Source organism: Amblyomma americanum, chromosome 3, assembly GCF_052857255.1.
Source record: "Amblyomma americanum isolate KBUSLIRL-KWMA chromosome 3, ASM5285725v1, whole genome shotgun sequence".
Lineage (NCBI taxonomy): Eukaryota > Metazoa > Arthropoda > Arachnida > Ixodida > Ixodidae > Amblyomma > Amblyomma americanum.
Window position 1 is genome coordinate 117065623 of NC_135499.1, and position 21916 is coordinate 117087538.

The window sequence follows — 21916 nt, forward strand, 5'->3', positions numbered from 1 at the left end:
ACAGGTGCGTGCGACAGATGGAGGCAGGTGTCACACATACACTGCCCATTCGCAGGCGCAGCTGACTCCTCGTGCAACCAGATCGCACCTGCGTCTCCCACGTGCGTTTCCTTTCAACCGGTAGCAGAGGAATTTTCGCCCTTCTCCAGAAGGCACCAGATCTTGAGCAAAAGGCGGATTCTTTGACATTAATGCGCGACTGGGAACTGGGTTGTGCAATAAACATTGTTTTCTCTGTCTGTCTGCGCCCGTTTCAGCGTAGCAGTCCGTACTAGACCGCGCAGTAACCGTCGCTCGGCAAACGTTCTTGTGTTAACATTTGATTTTGCTGCGCCCGCTAACGATGAATCATTGCAGTAGATCAGGCTGGAAAAAATTTAGCAGTGTTTCGGACACAGCCCGCAATCCACTGAAGGAATTCAGTTAGTCTACGTTGGGTCCATGCTGAGAGACATACTTGCCATTTCACTAACCAGCTGGCCTTGCCGTCTGAGCGCGCTCGCAATACTTGTACGATCGCCCCTTTTCGCATCTGCTCTTCCCCTGCCGCTGTTAAAAGTGACGAGCCGAATGGCTGCGCCCGCCACTGCTACAACGGACGTTGCCTTCGACGGAAGGAATACCGCATAAAGGCTACCCATTTACAAATTCCTCCAATTGTTTTCACCAAATATGTTTAGCAGTGGCTGGTTTAAAATTGAAAAATACTCGTGTTAAACAAAATGTATCGACCAGCATAGGTTTCAGCATTCAAGCAGTGAACCTAGAGAGAGAGAGAGAAATAACTTTAATTTGCACCCGTAAAAAAAACGGGGCAGAAGGCTATAGCCTAAACTCCCATTCATTCCCCTAACCATCGGCCGGAATCCCTTGGGACTCGGCGGCGGTCGGGGCGAGACCGATGACTTTGCGTTGTTCTTCTGCTTTGTGGTTGAGCTATAAGGTCTCCCAGGTTTGTACAGTTCTATTCGGGTCGTTATAGAAAGGGCACGTCCACACCGTGTGGACTAGATCTGCAGTTCTGTCGCAGTGCGTACATCTAGGATTAAAGACTTCTGTATGCCATTTACTGCACAGCTGAGGGTTTGGAAACACCCCGGTTTTCAGTTTCCCCCACATGATTTCCTCTTTCCTACTGAGCAGTTTATCTGGTGCTGGATAGGTCTTACGACCGAGCTTATAATGAGAAATCATTTCATGGAATGCTGTGAGTTCGTCACCCTATGGGAGGTGTTCCTCGCGCGGAGGCGGCATGTCAGCGGCGATCGACCGGAAAGTGAGACCTCGGGTGGTCGCGTGCGCCTTCTCGTTCTCCCACAGGCCCTGATGAGCCGGGGACCATTATTAGTGAGATTAGCTCTGATGGTACTTGCCCTTCTCTAAGAATTTTGGTGGCTCTGGAAAAGATTCTGTCCATATCATAATTCCTTAGTACCGATTTCCATTATTGCAAGAGCAATGGCAACTTCTTGTGCCCCAGTTGCACTTGTGGTTTTAACGATGCAGCACGAGACCGGGTCTCGACTCTCACGAACCCCTACCGCTCTCTGTGCTGCCTTGCGATCGTATTCGACAGCGTCCGTGTAGAGCACATCGGATCTACCTCGAAATTTGCCCTACGATTTGTTTCATCACAAAATTATTTCAGGAGACGCAGGCAGCCGAAAGAATCACCATATGCATATGAAAAATTGGTTCAATGGTTTTGTAAAGTTTTTATTGACCCAAAGTAGGTACGTTGTATATTTCCAACAGCATGCACATAAACAATACACTACAAAGATTAACACTGCGTTTGGTGATAATGCAATAAAAATAATGAGCATGGAGTCAAACACAACAGATGATTTATTTCGTCGTATGGTACAACAGAAAACAATTGCTCTTGTTGGTGGAGCAGAGGCGAGTACCGCATTTCGAGCAGTATCTCATACAGATTCCTGTGCACTCTGGAAACTTTCAACGCTGCCTTTTCTGGCTCCAAAGGACCCAGTGAAAAACCTGAAAATAGCAATGCAATTGTTAGGATTGAAACAAGAGGTGATGATTCAGAGATTATACCTCATCTAGCCTGACATCCTGTGTTGGAGTGGGTGCTGTTTGGCCCCTTTTCTTGTTAACCTCAATGGCTTGTTCAATGGATCGACTGCTGGGTCTTTTTCTTTTCTTCAGCTGTTTCTTTTTTGCCTTCCAAAGTGAAGCGGCCCTGTCCATCTTAAATTCTGCCAAGAGAAGAACCCTTGTTGTGGGCTCAACAGCGTTAATGACATTCCTCTTGTAGAGCAGCCAAACATTGACTGCCGTAAAGTTGAGAATGTGGAGGAAAATGCGGAAATAAGGACGATAGAGCGAGATGAGGGAGTCCAATAGATCAGTACCTCCCATATGCTTATAGTACACCATCATCACAAAGCGGCATGATATTTCAGTTCGCTCCTTTTTCTGTTGGTCATACCTTGATGCCTTCAAAATTGGCATCGCCCCATCGAAAGGGGAAGGCAAGATTACCGCTTTATCGTCTTGCCATCTTGTACAAGACAGTTCAAGGCCATGAAAGTTCGCAAGATGCTCCTCAATGTGCCCTCTTCCTTTCTTTCCATTCCTTCTTCAGAAGGGTTGCTTACTCCGGGGATACGCTTAATCCGCACAGTACCAATGCAATGTACACCATCTTGTTCAAGGTATACTTGCAAACTTGGGCAGTTGAAGTAATTGTCAAACTAAACTTTGTGGTGAATGCCTCTTGGAATTATGCGGCACAACCGTACAACAACGTTTCCGTTAGCCTCACGGCCAAGCTGTCCTGGTTGCCTTGGCGTAGAGTTTTTTTTTCCAGTGTACAGTTCTAATTTGAATGAGAAGCCACTTACACCCGAAAGTACGAATAATTTGTATCCCCATTTTTTAGGCTTCTTTAGGCAGTACTGCTTGAAGGAGCTTCGGCCTTTAAATGGTATGATCTGCTCATCGATAGACAACTGTTCTTCAAGTAGTATCAATGAGAGTTGTTCATTGATAGCATCAATCAGAGAGCGAACTTTTGCTAGCCGGTCTCGTCGTGGGCCGTATTTTGGGCTCAGTGTAGCATTATCTACAAAGGGGATGAGATGCTTGCGCTTTTCAAAGCGTGCTAGAGAAAAGGAATCGGCTCTCTGGCTTACCCTAGTCACTGTACTCCAGTACCATCTTGTATTTCTCATTTGAATGATCCACATCCACATAGTGGTCCCAATGAACATTTTGATTTCTTCTGTATGTGTGCAAAGCAGCTGGTTTATATATTTCTGGAGGGCGAAAGAATTACTTTTATTTGCAATAAGCACATCAGTGAGCTTGTGAATAGGAATTGGAAGTACTGCAGTGTTGTTGACAGGTGTAAAAGTTCCTCTGGATGCTCAGTTTTTCCAGCAAATTGAACTGTCTGCGGATCCCTCATCAAGCTCGTTTTTTTTTTTCCAAATGACCCTTCTATTGGTTACACTAGAATGGTTGTCTGGTGCAGAGTAGTGCGTCAAATTTTCGTCCTTATTAAAGTGGGCGCATGATTCACTTCCACTGACAATGAGGTTGTTTCCGTGAGGTTGAATATTTGAAGCATGAAAAACAATTGACGTTTTCTGTATAGAAATTTGGCATAACATGTCAAAAAACACCTGTATTTTGATTTCAGAAGCACGTATTGTGTCCCACACATTTACTTTTCCGGCCCAAAAACACTTAAAGGTATATCCGTGAGGTTGCGAGAAAACAGCGCTTGTTTCCTGTGCCCGTACGAAAAAATATTCATGCATTGTACACAAGAAACATAATCTAGGAAATAAACTTACTGCTAGGATCATCTTAACTTCTGGAATGGTCACTTTCTTCACAATCCGGAGGAATCGCGCGACCATAGAACGTTTTGGGATCCATCGCCTGTTGTGATAAGAAAAAGACGCTATGTGCTCGTTGTAGCACATGCGCAACGTAGCAACTTTCAGTCGCCGGAAACTGTTCCAAAATAAAAAAGTTTCGTGGCTTCTACACATCAAGGATAATAAGCAGCAAAGACCAGAAAGGTTTATTGCGTTTTATCCAGTTCAAAAACTCAATGAAGTTACAAAAACTTACCGGTGTATGTGCACTTCAGCAGGTCAGAATACAATGGTAATTTTAGGATTGCTAATATTATTCTTCTTCTTTAACGTATGCAAGGAATTCAGCAACCCAGAAAAAAACCTAATGGACTGCAGAACGAAGCGTTCAAAGGTTTCTGCTTAGCTTATCCTAAATGGTGTAAACTTATACGTATAGTATGGCTGCGTTCAGTTAAGGAAACTAATACACTCATTCCAGCCGGTTGTTCTAATGTCCTGTACAGTGCTTATATATTCCCCTGTAAAAAAACAAAACAATAAAACACCTGAACCTTCTTCAATCATTGAAGGCAACTAGCGCGGCCCTCTGTGAAATTTCTTTGCTACGTATTCGTGATACTTCCTCAAAATTTATGAATACTGGTTTGTAATTTCTAATATTTCTGTAATATAACCTAAGCTTCTCGCCTATTTTTGTCCGCTGAATTTGTCTCCTGATTTTTGTGTATTTCCCACAGGTATTTCATAGAGTGCAAAAGTACATAACGAAGGTTTTGGAATAAGCTTCCATGTATAGATGACAACAGATTCCGCGATAATTTGCTGGTATAGATAGCCGTACAGCCCGCCCTCTTTCTCTGTTTGTGATTTAAAGACGTTCTCAATTTTTAAATTGCAAATAATAAAGTAGACCATGGAAGTGATTCTGGCATGGAGTGCCGTATATGTATTTCAATGAAAAAGCCATACGGTACGGAAGATATTATTGTGTTATGGAGTTGATATGATACCGTGCCGTTAGCTCTGCATGCCTCTTGGTAAACTAAATGCGTAGTGATAATTTTCAGAAACACGATTGCCGATTTGAGTGCCTCAATAAAAACTGCCGAAAAATTCATCGCTCTATGAATATGTTTATCGCATCACATACGCATACCTTAAACCCAAACCGAAATGCTACGCAACCCTATCAACTAGCCAGTGTTTCGTAAGCATTTTCTTCATTTTCCAAATCTGTGCATGTTCATGGGATATCACCAGTTTTAAACATCGAGGAGAGTGCGGTGTTGTCGAGTGATATGACATCGATATGCTTACCGGTGTCCAGAAAGGTTTTGAATAAAAGTAGCCGCTTTTCAACCGGATTTTTGAAGGACAGTTCTAGATTCCGCAATATAAGACTGCTTATTACGCGTACAGGAGTTTAAAGCCAATTTGCTTACCCACATGGCGGCGTAGCTTCCACTGGTCAGTTATAAACAAATCAAGCAGGCGCGCCGTGTGAAATTTCGAAAACGATTTGTACTCAACACTGTAAAGGGCTCTCGATAAATGGGCCTGTTATTTTCGGTACAATACACGTATCAATCCAAGAAACATCTGAAGAAATTTTAAACTTAAATTCAGTTCCGCGTAGAGAATGCCTAGCACCTCATTGCAGGCTAACTTTTTCCCATCTATAAATTCTAAAGCGTAATAGCTGTTGCGTATAGTCTCTTTGATGAGGTATGTGCATCCTAACAGCACCTACAAAATATTTAATTTTTGTTGTGAGTGAGCTGAAAAAATTATTTTTGTTACGACGTTCGCTGAGATTTGGAAGGCAAACATATATGTTCACATGCGCAAGTTTTTCTGTTCTAACGGCGAAGACGTAACGGAGTCGTATACTACTACTGTAACATCATGTAATTATGTAAAATTCAAGTGCTTTTCGGATAGGAGAATTTTTGCCAGCTGACAGCCTGAATCTGAAACAAACAAATTCTAAACATATCTAGAACACAACGCAACACGAGTTGACTTAGAGTAAAAAACTCAGGCGATCCTCGGTGCACTGTTCGAACCGGTTAGTAGCCAAACATAGTAAAATCCTTTATATAAGAGGTGGTCCTCTTAGGTTCGCTATATCCAAGGCGGCATACTTAGATTTGGTATATGATAGGAAAGAGATGTGAAGAAGACGAAGTGGATTAACCGAAGACTAAAGAAGAGGAAGAAGCATTCGGTGAGGTGGAGAGAGATGATTGGTGGTGAAGCGTTTGGTGAAGTGGAGAGAGATGATTGCTGGAGAAGAGAAGACGACGACAAGGCTTACGTGGACAAACACCGAGGCTATAAAAGGGCGAGTGAGAGCGAGGCACGGGAGGGAACAGCAGAGAAGCGGAGGCTCCGGCAGGTCAGGGACACATCGGCTGGAAGAGTGCGACGCCGGCTACTGCTCCGGTGAGCTCGCGTTCTACGACATCGCATCGTGGACTGCCTGCCGTGCCTGAGCCCGTTCCGCGGAGTCAACAGAGGACGCTACCACCTGCTACGGCCAGGGGTGTCTCCAGCGCTGTTGCCACCCATCCGGGTGGTGCCCCCAACGCCAACAACACCGGCATCACCTCCACGGGCGCTTTGACCGGGAGCTTGTACGACACAGCCAGCGACGCCGCCAGTGACGCCAGCCCAAGCACGTCGAACGAAGCCAGCAACGCCAGCCCAAGCACGCCGAACGCCGCCTCGACGGCGGCTGCGGGAGCCATACAACGCCGCAGCCACACCGAACCAAACGTGAGCACGAAGGGCGAACGCTAGTAGTAGACGCTAATAGCAGTGTGCCCGGGTCGTGTGTATTTATATTATTTGTGTTTTGTGTTAGTTTTGTTAGTTTTGTGTTCTAGTGTGTGTGTCACGTAGGCTGTATTAAATGTGCGTTTGTGTGGGTACACCCGTCGCCTAGTCTCTTCTTTCGGTCCGAGTGCTCTCCGGGGAGATCCGTGACAAAGATAAGTGGGAAGCCTGTTCCAGGATACATTTCCTTTTTTTCTTTTTGCTTTGTCTCGGATCTTTTCGATCTCTCGATGGCAGAAAGTATGGATTTGGCAAAAACGTTATAACTGGTGCTCAAGCTGGGGTTAAGCAAAGAGGCGATGCGTCTCTATGACGAGGAGACAAAGAGGCAGAGAGAGGAGGCAGATAGGCAGAGAGAGGAAAGGGCGCAAGCACGCGCAGACGCTCGCGAAGCAGAAGAGCGCGAGGCGAAAAGAGCTCGCGAGGCAGAAGAGCGAGAAACTAGAAGAGCATGCGAGGCAGAAGAACAGGAGAAAAGAAGGATAGAACGGGAGAAGGAGTTTATTTTGTGGAAACAGGCGCATGTCGCGGGAGGATATGACGATATCACGGAAAATGATCAGCGTTCCTTAGCGGGTGCAGAATCTCCCAGACCGGCCAGAGTTTGCCCAAGAAAGCTGATGGCTCCTTTCGATGACAAGAGATGATTTGGATGCATATCTGCAACGATTCGAGCGGATAGCTTTGGGGCAATGCTGGGAGCGCAGTGACTGGGCCACGGCATTGAGCATGCGTTTAGTCGGAGGGGCGCTGAATGTGTTTGGAAGGATGCCTGCTGCTGATTCCATGGACTACGAGAAAGTCAAAAAGGCACTCCTCCAAAGATTCAGGCTTACGGCAGAGGATTTTCGTGAGAGATTTCACATCGCCAAACCTGAGGATTCGGAAACCGCGAAGCAGTTTTCCTGCAGGCTGACCAGCTATTTTGATAGGTGACTTGATATGTCAAACACAGAAAAGAGTTTTGAAGGGGTGTGTGACAAGCTGGTCACAGAACAATTTTTAGCATGTTGCAGCTCAAAGCTGGCGCTATTCCTGAAAGAAACAAAGTTGTGTTCATTGGAAGAGTTCGCCGACACTGCAGACCAATTCCTCGAGGCTCAAGGGCTAAGAAATTTGAGTAAGGCAAAGGAGGAAACCCAAAAGACTTTAGAGACATATGCCGCAAAACCAAGAGTATATGACGGTGCATCTAAGGCGTGCGGCAAGGTGGGACACCGTGCAGCTGACTGTCGAACTAGTAGTGCTGCCCAAAAAGCACGGGTTGTGTGTCAAGGTTGTAAGAGAAGGGGTCATACTCTGGATGAGTGCCGATACAGAACGCAGGACCGAGCTGCATGCGTTGTCGACTCTAGGGTAGAACTTGTCACGCCACCCGATGTTCCAAAGCTGAAAGGAGAGCAAACGCCGCTGCAAAATGAGGCAGTGAGTGGAACACCCAAGTCGAAAGCACCAATGCCAGTGGTGGTTGGGCAAAGAGGGGGCCGTCCTATATTGGTGCTTAGAGACAGCGGAGCTAACACAGTCTTGGTTCGTAGAAGCCTGGTGAAGGACGAGTATGTTAAGGGGAAGCGTCGGCCGTCACTCTGGAAGACAGCACAGTAATGTACCTTCCTGAAGCCAGGATTCTAGTGTCCACGCCATATTATACTGGGCAGGTAGTGGCAAAATGCGTATACCAACCCATCTACGATCTCATCTTGGGGAACATTACGGGTGCAAGAGGTGTCGAAGACCCCAATCCCGATTGGAGGATGCTAGACGTTGAAGAACATCCAAAAGAGGAAAGGCCCGCGACAGCTCAGATGGGTGCAGTCAGTTTTTCGTCGGCAGTGGAGACAAGAGCTCAAGCTACAGCCCGAGCAACGCAGCGTCCGCTCTCTACTCCTGTTGCGATGTGCTTGAGCGTAACACAGAGCAAAATTGCAATTAGGCAAAAAGAAGACCCGAGCTTGAAGGCTTGCTTCGAAAGAGTCGGGGAAAGAGTAAAAAGAAAGAAGAGTCGGACGTCATTCGAGTATCAATTGGTAAATGGTCTTCTGCACCGGGAATGCATATTTAGTTCAGGAAGGCGGGTCCAACAGCTGGTGTTACCGAGAGATATGCGAGAGACCGTGTTGCGCTTAGGAGATGACGTCATTATGGCCGGACACCAGGGTGTTCAAAAAACGGTGTCTGGGATCACCGAGGAGTTCTTTTGGCCGGGTGTCCAGAGTGAAGTTAAGCACTTTGTTCGCTGATGAGACGTGTGCCAGCGCACATTTCCGAAGGGAAGAGTTGGTCCCGTAGCTCTGGGCAAGACGCCAGCCATCGACCTACCGCTTCAAAGAGTGGCTATTGGCATTGGATAAATATTTTGTTCTTCGTCCTGAAGCACCACACAGAGTATTAGGAACCGTACTTTTGCAAGAAGAGAATCAAACAGCTCTAGCTATCTCTGGAATGTATCTTTTTGGTGTTGTTGATTTGTGGTTGTTGCGGCGTTAATGTATCTCCGTGGTTTATTGTGCTGTTGTTGTTGCACTTGTTGGTGTTATGTGATTATACAAGGGAATGTGTTGTGGACACGAACATGTTTATTAAGGACTCTGTACGGACAGCGGCAGTGGTGTGTTAGTGTTCTGAAAACGCAATTTGGTGTGCACTGTTAGTGATGTGCGTTTGGTGTGTGCTGGACATCTGCGGTGTGGTGTGTGCTGGGTCCAGAATCGCCACAGAAGATAGTCGGTTGGCTGGATGGATTGGAGATGAGGATAACGTGAGCAGTTTTTCATGGAAAAACTCTTGAGAGAGGGGGCCCTTGTCACATATATTAAGGAGCCTAAATTAAATTTTAAAGGAAAGAGGTGTGAAGAAGACGAAGTGGATTAACCGAAGAATAAAGAAGAGGAAGAAGAAGCATTCGGTGAGGTGGAGAGAGATGATTGGTGGAGAAGCATTCGATGAGGTGGAGAAGAGAAGACGACGACAAGGCTTACGTGGACTGAGACCGAGGCTATAAAAGGGGCGAGTGAGAGCGAGGTACAGGGGGGAACAGCAGAGAAGCGGAGGCTCCGGCAGGTCAGCGACACATCGGCTGGAAGAGAGCGACGCCGGCTACTGCTCCGGTGAGCTCGCGTTCTACGACATCGAATCGTGGACTACCTGCCGTGCCTGAGCCCGTTCCGGGGAGTCAACAGAGGACGCTATCACCTGCTACGGCCAGGGGTGTCTCCAGCGCTGTTGCCACCCATGCGGATGGTGCCCCTAACGCTAACAACACCGGCATCACCTCCACGGGCGCTTGGACTGGGAGCTTGTACGACACAGCCAGCGACGCCGCCAATGACGCCAGCCCAAGCACGTCGAACGCCGCCAGCAACGCCAGCCCATGCACGCCGAACGCCGCCTCAACGCCGGCTACGGGAGCCATACAACGCCGCAGCCACACCGAACCAAACGTGAGCACGAACGACGAACGCTAGTAGTAGACGCTGATAGCAGTGTGCCCGGGTCGTGTGTATTTATAGTATTTGTATTTTGCGTGAGTTTTGTTAGTTTTGTGTTCTGGTGTGCGTGTCACGTAGGCTGTATTAAATGTGCGTTTGTGTGCGTACACCCGTCGCCTAGTCCGTTTTTTCGGTCCGAGTGTTCTCCTGGGAGATCCGTGACAGTACCACAGGAAAGTTCGTGATACTTAAGGTGGCATACTCAGATTCGGTATCAGCGAGCTTAGCACACTCAGTATGCTAAATTCGTCTACATAGGTAGTATAAAATGTTTATTCGTAGCCCGATAAACAGGTGGGCCACCTGCCTCCCGCTACTGAGATTCAGAGCTCACCATTTCCGCTTGCGCTCATTCTTCTAATGCAAAGGCAATAATCCTCAAGACAGATGCCCTCTGCCTTCTAGGACTTTTGCTTCCTGTAAGAGAGTGTTGAAAATACTTTACTATGAGCCAAGCAGTTGCTATAAACGAAGTATTGCTTCAAAATTGTCTTGCGCGTCAGCATAAAGCCGAACCATTTGCTAGAATCAAATTCTTGCCTGACGAACGAGAAACGGGTTTTTCTTCTGGAACAGACATAAAATGATAGTGTTTTTATAAGTAAACCATACTTTTTTCATTTTCCGCCTCCTCTAACTGAGCAACAAATGTCTTGTATGCTCATTTCACACTTGGTCGAGCTTTGGTTCTGTTTTTCAATCTTTATGGATATTTCGTGGCTTGTGGCATTAGAATTGCATGACGTACCTAGTAATGTTAACTTTTTTCTTTGTCCTGTGTGTTTTTTACGAAGAAAGAAATCAAGAACGTTTACATCGTAAGTTTTGTCCTGAAATGGAAAGGGTTTCAGCATATACTGAAGAAGCAGCAAAAAACATGCACCTACGCAAGCATCTTGAAACGAATGCCGAAGAAGACTCCACTTACGGGTGAAGTGGACGATGGCAGTTGAATATTGTATTTTAGATATTGGCGACTGCTTCTGATATGTTCAAAAAAGACTAGTTTTGAGACGCTCTTATCCAGATTTTCATTCACCCAACATGACTGATATTCTTGTAAGATATTTCTATTGAAGTGCGTCAGAAACCAACCATAATTTTGTGACATATGTGACATTGTACACAAGTTTCGAGCATCTTCCCGCTCTAATTTTTGATAGTAAATGATTTGATTTAATGGACGTCATATCATACCTTCCGGCAGAAGGGTTTAGAACGCATCGTTAGCTTCACCAGATTTAGTTTATTACTGGCTTGAAACTCTCTAGGAAGGGGCACCTCCACAATTATTTCTGAAGGCGCAAATCCCACCGATGTCACACAACTATGTCAATGCGTTGCCTAACTGAGCAGTAAATGTTTTTTGAAGGACGAGAGACCGCTTGCAGATATCAGTGCGAAGTCTATGCTTTTTGTCTCTCAATCATCAAGTAATGCCTGAATGAACAATAAAAGCTCTGTAAGCAGAGCTCTAGCCCTCAAATCGCGTTTAAAGCTTTTGTGCACATAAATATAAGAATATATCTGGTGAAATAAATGTTAGGGAAGTGTCCTCAAGTGGTTATGAAAGCACGAATGCATGATCAAGAGGACAACTGACAAACGATGCGCGGACAATGGATTGAACAGCGGCGGGACATATACATTTAAGGCAAGCCAATACGCCCAAATTTCCGTTTCACTCAGGAGTGGTTTCGTTAAGACGGAAATGGCTCGTTAATGCAGACACACATATAAAATAGTGTATATTAACTTACACGCAAATCCAAAAACAAGAAAAACAAACAAAATAACACCCTTGTTCCTGAAATGAACGCGATACCGCCAGCCATTCGTTAAGACGGAGACGGTGCTGACATATTATCCTTCAGGCAGTCTCAATTTGGTACGCCTAGATAATCTCTCTTTCAATTAGGGATTTTGCAGGAGCCAAAATGGCGGTTTCAACCAAGTGAGACTCGCATTCTTTGTCGTGATGACAAAGGGAAGCCATTAGCGGCGATTTTTTATTGTACTTGAGATTGCGCAACTTAGCCTGTTCCCCGAGTCGAGTATTGATGCACCTTGCAGTTTGTGCTCTATCGCCTGTCACATTTAAGACTTCTTTGTCGAAATCTAGACGCCTTACTTCATAGGGGATCACCGAACGTAAAATGAATTCAACTGTTGCCTTGCTGACTCTACAAAGACCTGGCCGTTTATTGGGCGCAGAAGAGACGACTGGGATGTCGAGCTTGCTCCGAATATTCTTTAAGCAGTGTTACACACAGCGAATGTACTCAAGTACAATAGGCTGCACCTCTTTCTTAGAAGGCTCTTTTATTTCAGGGATGTTGCTATCTTTTTCTTTAGCGCCTTTTCGACCATTGATCCCAATACGCGTCCAATGAATCGATTTCCTTGAGCCTGGCGACATGGGCGTCAAGGCTTGTTTCTGCCTTCAGTGTTATTTTTTTTTCAGTTGCCTGCAAAATGCAGGAACACGCCCTGGATTTTTTTATTAGCTTTAAAAGACCAGATTCATAGAGCAGGACGGTCCTTTCTTTTGTGAACCTGTACTGCCAACAAGTGTGACGAGCATTTTTCGTGATTTCAGCATCAGTTAAGCGACGAACAAACCTACCAAAGACGCCTTCAAATAAATGTATCATTGAATTGTTACCTACCCTGCCCACCTGGCCAACAAGGCAAGCATACCACGAAGTCAACCGCACATTAAAAGCAGGCCATCACTCCTAGATTTTCCACTTCTTGCTTCAGGATTCGATTCCCGTTCGCGGTATACAAGTCTGACAAGAAACACGCAAGGCATGAACCTATAAAAATACCTCCGCGCCTTAGGAATCGTTATGAGCTCATATCTGGCATTGATGTTGTCGGACTTGCGAATGGGGTAACAGGAACAGAGCACTGAAACTAGAACAAATAAATCTAGATGAGATTGTCTGCTTTGATATGTGGATGATACTCTGTAACGCTGTGTTATTCAGCAGGCGGACTAGGTAGATATCAAACCAATTCATAATGTTCTTTCAACTCGGCTTTGATTGGGTAATAATTTCCTACGAACAGTCAACTGGTTTAGTAAACGGGTTCCCGGATATAGTAATCACCGAAAGCGTTCTGCACGCGTGTTGGCGATGGAAAACCAAAGTGGAGAAGGCTTTCTGCCAACATGACTTCAGGCATTCCATTCTTATAAAAAGATCTCTCCGACGCTCCTCTATATTACTGGCCACTGAGATGCCCTGTAATTATAAGATACACAATCTTCGACGCCCAAGTCGCCTGCCGCAAGGAAATCTGGTACCCAGTCGAAGTAATCGCATCACTGCAGAAAAGGCGAAAAAAATAGCAAGGTACGTCCAAAGAAAGTCTTATGAAAAAAATTGCAGTCAATTCTACTTCCGTATGTTCGCAGGGCACCACATGTCCTAAAGCACATTACGAAAAGGTATGGTATGCCATTGGTCTCTTCCGCGCCGAAGAAATTCGCAGGACTTTGCGCAGAAGTCAACAAGAGAGCAAAAGAACGCATTGCGTGGTGGGGAATCGCTCGTGAAATAAGATTTGTAGATTACGACTGAGAAGTTGTATAGAACGCGCCACATAAAAGTGGCAAGCGGTACATAGGACCAACCAGAATGTGAGTCAATAGTAGAATCAGTGAACAATCTAACACGCTTGACCAGATCACCTGTCGGGGTAACCAGGCTTCCCATGGTCATCATTGTGAAGCATGGGAGCTTCGTCCCGCAGGCACCACCATGCTCACAGAAAAAAATAAAATTCCAAGTGAGTTTCTAAGCGTACTAAATTAGGACGGCTGGAAATAAATTGAGTGAGTTCTGAGTTCCTCTCACGGATAGCGAAAATAAATAGCTGAAAGAATTACGGGAAAATGCTTATTAAAGGAACACGGGTGCTCTTTTCGTTTTTGTTTCAAAAGTTGTTATATTCATGATTTGCCCTCATGTGGCTTTTGTATCTCTGACTCTGCATAAGAAGCATTCCCGTAGCAATAAATGCAGTTGGAAGAACGTGCATCATTTGTCCGCGTTTCTTTATGTAAGTCGATATTTCAGATACCAGCTCAATGCGGATTTCGGCACAGTGAACTACAAACAAGTCTCTGTTGTGGCTGTGTTATACAGCGGGACTGTGCTCACAGCACTAGCGAGGTGGTAAGGTACAAAGTACGCAGAACGACAGCCCCCTACAGTTAATTTTGACGCCTGGGTGAGTTGTATTTACTGAACCTCTTAGTGCCAATATTGAAGCCTTGAGAGCAGCTGGAATGCCAGCGAGATTTTTGCAGCTCAATTGTGAAAGACTTTAACTGGAACGCCTTGTGTGTGTGTGTCTCCATGTGTGCACGTTCCTTTTTTTTTGCGTTTTCCTCTCTGTCATCTTTCCAACCCCTATCCCCTGTCCCCAGTGTAGGGAAGCAAACCGGAGACTCACATCTGGTTAACCTCCCTGCGTTTCCTTTTCATTCTCTCTCTCTCTCTCTCTTTGCAGCTCAAAAGGAACCTATGCAGACGAGTTGAAAAGGAATGAAGTAGCAGCAATGTCAAGGCAGTTTTTCTAATAGGAAAAGTGAGTGTCCTTTGCACAGCGACAACAACGAAAACATCCACGCCGCCAAATATTAGCTGTGCCAAGGGCTGGCTTCGGGAACGGGAGGCCAGCTGGAATGTTGGTCTTTTTTCGCACATCAAAATATTCATGCATACGCATAAATAAGTGGATATGCAATTCAAACAACACTTAAACCTTTGCTTTGTTAATGTTCGTCCTCATTTTTTTTAATCCAACTTTATTACCTCGCAGCAAGCTGGTAACACGCTTTAAATAGTATCTGTTACCTCTTTCAATAGAAAATTTCTGATAGCATGCCTGGCGAGAATATTCGGGTAATAATGACTGCAGCACCCAGACAACGATGCCGCCTAATATAAATTGTGTGTTTTGCACAGATCGTAATCTCCAGCGGCCAGTTACTACAAATTGTGTGAACTCGTGTAAAAGGCGATGAAAAATGTCGATTTTTGTCCTTTCCTCAAACCTTTCAATATTTTTGTAAATATTATTTATCGGAAATACACATAAGATAATAATTTCTTGTTGGAAAGTACAGCCGGTTAAACACGTGGTTCAGAGGTTCTCAAGCGATTGAATCCGCGATTTCAACCGTCGCGCGTATCCTTCACTTATCACAGGCTTACCATGGAAGGAAAGTCACAATTTTGTGGTCTAAAAGCTAATATTTATGATAAAAAAACGCCGGTATACTCTAGGTTCGTCTGTGAATCGTATAAGGCTATCCTTTCTTAAACTGGACTGTCTGCTGTAGCGGCCTAATGAGAACTGGGCTCCCTTCCGAATTGAAAGGCCATGGCTTCCAACCTGGTATATTCACGTTCCTGAATTTCTCTGGCCTTTCTCGTAATTAAGTGCGGTTATTGGTGCCTGAAGCTATTCCGCTCAGAGTTAACCTTTAAATTGTATTTCATCATCATCATCATCAGCCTGACTACGACCACTGCAGGGCGAAGGTCTCCTCTATATCTATCAAATTCACCCTGTCCTTTGCTAGATCCGCCGTATCCCCGCAAACTTCGTAATCTCATCCGCCCACATAACTTCCTGCCGCCCTTTGCTGCGCTTGCCTTCTCTTGGAATCCACTCGATACTTTTATGGACAAAAAGTTATTTATTTATTGTTTATTGACTTATTTATTTATATGAGTTACTCTCTTGGCAAAGAGGGCGTTATAGAGGGAAATGATACAGTTCAAATCGAAAAAAAAATCAGTGCAACAGATGCAACCAACAGTGCAAAAAAAAAATGCCGGTGGTTTAGCTCTGGTTAAACCTGGAGTGACGCGATAGCTACAGCTGGCCGAGTAGAACTTTCTCAGTTGAATTGCAAAGTCAGTCTTTCGCCGCTCCGTTTCGCTGGGCGTTCCTTCCTCATCTTGGTCCCACTTGCGTGTGCACAGCTGTGACAGCTCAGTTTCGCCGTGGTGCCTAGCCACGCCGTGGCTGCGCACCGACAAGGATGCTATTGATAAAGTTTCTATCAGGAGTGTTGCGCTTGATGAAATACCATAGTCAACAAGGATAAAACGTGCGGACCGATTTTGGACTGCTTCAAAGGCATTGGTTAATCCGTCGGTATGTGGGTCCCACTCGTCCCGCTCGTCCCGCTCGTCTGTCGTCTTGTGTGTTTCTTCTCTGTCTTCGTCTAAGTTTTGCGCTAACTTCTTCTATATCATGCAAAGCCAACTTGCCCGACAACACGCTCTTCTGATGAAGCGTACTCGAGTTCAAAGCGCACAACTGTTTTATAAAAAATTAGCTTCAGAGATTACGATGCAGTAGAAAAGCTGCGTTTAATACAGCCTAGCATGCGGTTAACATTTGCGATAATAGAAATAATGTGTTCATTCCAGGACAGGCTTGATGTTAGAATAACGCCGAGGTACTTATAAGATCTTACTGATGTTAGTGAAGCATGATTAAGGAAGAAGAGGGAGGGCATACAATTCTGCGGCGTGAAAAACGCATTAGTTTACATTTGGTCGTGTTAAGTGTCATATTCCATGTCGAGCACCAATCGGAAATAACATTAAAATCACCTTGAAGTACAGCTATATAATTAGTAGTCCTTATTGTGTGGTAGACGGCACAATTTTTACGAAAAAGTATGACTGAAGATTCAAGATTGTTTGGCAGATCGCTAATGTAGATGAGGAATAAAGGAGGGCCGAGCACAGACCCGTGTGGGACACCTGAGGTTAGAGGAATTGATGACGGCATGTAACCATGCATTAGCGCGCACGAAATGGGAGCGGTTAGTTAACAAGCATTCAAGCCAGGCTAGTGCATTCTGGTCAATTTTTAGTTTACTTAATTTATAAAGAAGAATTCTGTGAGATACTTTATCAAAAGCTCGCCGAAAATCCAAGTATATGCAATCAATTTCTAACCCCTCGTCAAGTAAATAATGATTCTCGTTTGTAAACGGAACAAATTGAGTTTTGCATGAGAAATGTTTTCTAAAACAATGCTGGGAGCAAGACAAAATTGACTCAGATTCTAGAAAGATTGCTAAATGAGGAAAGATGACGTGTTCCATGATTTTGCATGATATAAAAGTCAAAAATATTCGTCGATAGTTGCCACGCGTTTATCACCGGATTTATGAAGCGGAAAAATGCTATCAATCTTCCATTCGTCAGGGAACATCACAAGCAGAAATGACTTTTCAAATATCTTAGATAACGCGATCCGGCAATATGTCTTTCTGCCTTTTAGCCCTTGCTCGGCTTCATACTACATGCCCTGCCCACGCGCATTTCTTCCTCTTGATTTCGACAGAGATGTGACTTGCCCGCGTTTGTTCACTTACCCACCCTGCCCACTTCCTGTCTCTTAAAGTTGCACCTATCCTTTTCTTTTCCTTAGCTCAGGTGCATTTTATTCTTACAGACTGCTTCTGCATTTGTACAAGCACTTGCTACCCACAGTATCATTCAGAATGACGTTTCGACGTCATTGGCTGCAATTGCTCCTTTAAAGGGTGTTCGCACTTTCGTTCTAGAGTTGCATCTGAGTATACCCTGTGAGACCACTGTCACCTTGAGAACGCTATGATGCTTGAATCTTCCATTCCTAGTATGTTTTAATGTCGTAGGAAGTGAGTTAAATCTTAATGCCTATCGATTTATGTTGGGTTTTCAATCGAAGTCGTGCAGTCTTTTGCGCCCTGCACTGGTAGGGTTGGCAGCCATGCTTTCCGAATATCGTTAGACCAGCTGCTGAAACGATGATGAGGTGCACAGAAAATAGCTCATGCACAGTAATTACTTACGGTACGAACAAGTGATGGTACGATGTATTTTTTTCTCGTTCTTGTGAGAGAAACAGTTTTGATGGTTTAATTTACTAGTGTATGCTCTTGTACGTCACATGAAATATTTATATAGTGCATAGTGATTTGCACTTTGTTCGTCCTGTACGACGTACGCGCTGAGTAACTGCGACGTACGTTACTTCATTATATATGATTGAAAAGTTGCTCGCTTCTGTTACTTCCGCATACATTTGCTTGGCGTGTGAAATTGAGCTGTTTGCATTGATTTCTAGCGCAAAACTATCACGCATTGCGCTATTACTCTGTTATCTTTGGTCCCCTCTTTGATATGTTTTAAAGAATTAAGAAAAACAAAACATTTACATCACTTAAAAATCGCTCAACAAATCGTTCATCAAATCCTTTCTCGTTCTCTCAGTGGGTCAGGTAGGTCTGCCCCTTTCTGCTGACGCTCTGTAGGACTGCTGACGACCCATAATTTTTGTGCGCAACACGGTCAGAGATCAGTTCCACAGCCCACACATGGTTTAACTTGTGACCGGCGTCGAAACCAAAGTGTTCTCGCTGCAAAAGATTGGCCTTTATCACCGCTTAGTGTCCATGACTTGGAGCAGGTACTTGCAAAGCCAGCGCTTTCCTTAGGATACAAATACTTGTTCTTCCTTGCTCTGGAAATGTCCTCCTCTTCAAGGTGCCGAGTCAATTTAGCTGCCGTGAGCAGCTCTACTTGGCACAAATGGTTGTATATAATTCGCGGTAGAATGTCGTGGCCGAAGTTATCCAGTTCTTTTAATGGCGTCCTTTGCTACTGCGCCGAAGATTCTTCGACGCTCACACCCTACTGCTTCCTTCAAGCTGTATGCTCGCTGGAACACAAAGTTCTTAATGTTTCCTGCAAGCACTGCAGTTTCCCTAATTTCTGAACTGGTTGTAGTGAACTGCCCGCTTGACAAACCACACCGGGCTTTTTAAAACTTCCCCTGTTTCATTTCTTTGGAGTACCTAACCACATTGAATCTGTGTCGCACAGGTTATGTAGCAAGCGGCACATTTCCGAAGTCCGGAAAACTACATTCCCTAAGAATTCCGCTGTGCTAAATGTATATTTAATGTTGACGCAAATTAAAACGTTTGTACACATTTGTTCTAATGATGGCTGACCACTGGACTGAAGTTTATTTGAAACTACGCATCTTTACGTCTTTTCTTAATGTAACACAGGGAAAGCGTAAGCAATAATTCTTTAATGTTACTTCTCGTGAAAAGGAGAGTGTGAGTAAAATGATTAAGGTCATTCGCATAAAAATACATTCACTCTGTGTGCATGAAAGCATCATAAATGCACTATTTCTTACGCTTGAGTAATCAATAAAGACAGTGCTGTACCTGCCGCTTCATTACTCTGGAGCGCGAGGTCTTCGCCATTGTGCGGTTCATAGCTTGCGGTAGTACTGGAAGAAACTGTCGAAATAAGATATAGGTGCCACCCAGAGCAAGTAAACACAATAACGATGACCATAAGCAGCTGGTTGCTCATGATGACAAATGTGGCGCTCGAATACAAAGACGACCAGTAGAGGATGCTGCATGCGTTTACATTAAACTTATTTTTATTCAGTGTACGTGCACGCTTTTTTATACACTGTGACGGGATGAACTTATATTCCCAGTTAGCGCATGTTAGCGCATTGGGCGCCTCTTCGTGTCGCACATGCATTCGGGCGCTAGGTTTGTCGTGTACAAAAATCGCCTTTGGTTCGTTGTGTATCGACATTTTATTGGAATGTTACATATTATATCCGGTGCAACTAGTGACGCTAAAATGCACTATAGCATTGCAGGAAGTGGGGGCAAAAACATACTCTACATATTTGGACATTTCCTCTGCTCACAGTTGCTGAAAACGAAGAAGGCTGCAATTTTTGCGCATGTCACATTAATCGCATGTCGCTATCGGAGATCTTGGCTAGTCAATCCTCCTTATGAAATAAACAGCAAGCAATGCGCAGCGCGCAGCAAAGGCTTAGAAGTCCAGCTTCCTCAGGCAAAAATTTTGAAAATGGAAAAATTGTAAGACACTGATATGGACATATTGATGATTATGGTTCATATCTTGCAAAATCTTTCTTTTAAAGTATTCCTAGCGATCGCAAAAACAGTTAAGACTGCCATACAAAACCAATGGGGAACGCTGTTGATGATAGCAAAAACGTGAATAGCAAAAAAAATAGAGAACTGCCGTCGGGTGATCGGCGGATATATTGATTGTTATTGCGAAAGCTTACATTACATGAATAAATTGCATTCATAAATGGCTTCCCGCTCATAAACGCTCTTGTCTATATTTTCTGGGTATGGATTCTGACGTCGGGCCTCAGAGGTTCAAGACGCTAGATCAGATCGGGGATCAGATGATCAGATCATACAAATACTGAAAATTATCAGTAATCTATATTTCCGTGCACTTGGGACGCATTTATTATTCTGTATATAAAAATAACATAATGCCGAGGCCAGAAATGACCATTTAAAACTAAAAAGTCTTTGTTACATTACTCCCGCCCATTTATTTTCCTGACAGCCTGAGGTGTCTGCTTAAAACACAACTGCGTACTTTCCGAAACGCTGCTCGATGGTGGATCAACAGAACTTTTCTTTTGTGCTAGGATTATGGAAGAAAATACGCTGTTGCTCAGAAAGCACGGTTGAAGACGCGGAACTAGGCCCATGTCTTTTCTCAGCTTTCCCACCCATCTGTAGTTAATGACTACATGTGCTCCACATACCATTTAATGGTCAACGCAGCACTCGTATTCAGATATTTATTCACATTCTTCATAAATCTTCAAAGTAAAAGCTTACAGTTCATCCCGGTGGGTCATCCAAGTTGATATAAGTCATTTCAGTGTACCAGGTTAGCCGCATTAGCAGCATTTATCATGCTGCGGATGGCACCCAGTGCAACAGCAGCATCCGTGGGCAGCAGATCGCCTTGAATGCAGTGCTTTTTTGGGAAGAAGAGAGAGGGAGTCAGAATTTCTGGCGGAGAGGAATGAACATAGAGTTGGCATAAAAAAATCAGCTAAAATTAGAACATTGCTTCACTAAAGAGAGTAGAAAATTAGAAATAAGTACTTCAGACCTACTACAGCATGACCTTGCATGAAACGCAGTAGTCTGAAGATGCGTAGTTAAAGTTCTTTGCCACAGCTTTACCGCCAACGGATTTTGCGCCCATTCTTTTGTGACTATCGCACGACCCACCCGCCGCGGTGGCTTTGGCGTTCGGCTGCTGATGCCAAGGTACGCAGTTCGATCCCAGCCATGACGGCTGTATTTCGTTGGGGCTGAAATAAAAAAAAACGTTCGTGGTTCGTGCGCAGTGTGATATCACGCACATGAAATATCCCGGAAGGTCTAAATTAATCCGAAGACCTTCATTACGGCATCCAAAATAGCCCTTGTGCCGCTTCAGGACGTTAAGCCCTAGAACTTACAATTTACAATCACATCGACTCACAATCTAGAATGTAAACACAAGTTAAAAAAGCATAAAAACAATATCTTTAGGCACCCAAGCCGATGGTACACTGCAGGTGGTACACCCGTGTCAACTGCCAGTAGACAGGTGGCGGAGTGTGACACCCCCGGTGGGCGTGAGGAAAGGCGGTTCTTATCCCATAAAATTACCCCGAATGTGAGGTACTTAACAGCTGATTACCTGTGACAGAAAGATAGCATAGGCACTCTCGATTGACGCCCACTCCGCAGACACCCATAATCTGACCCGCTCCCATGGAACCCTTGCATGTTTTGGCTGATGGTTCGGCTCCCATCTGATGGGTGGC

The 21916-nt window shown here is 44.6% G+C and overlaps 1 pseudogene; it reads right to left on the bottom strand.

Moving 5' to 3' along the window:
* Positions 1–1848: 1848 nt before the first annotated feature.
* LOC144123254 (uncharacterized) lies at positions 1849–2385 on the bottom strand (annotated as a pseudogene).
* Between the last annotated feature and the right edge of the window lie 19531 nt (positions 2386–21916).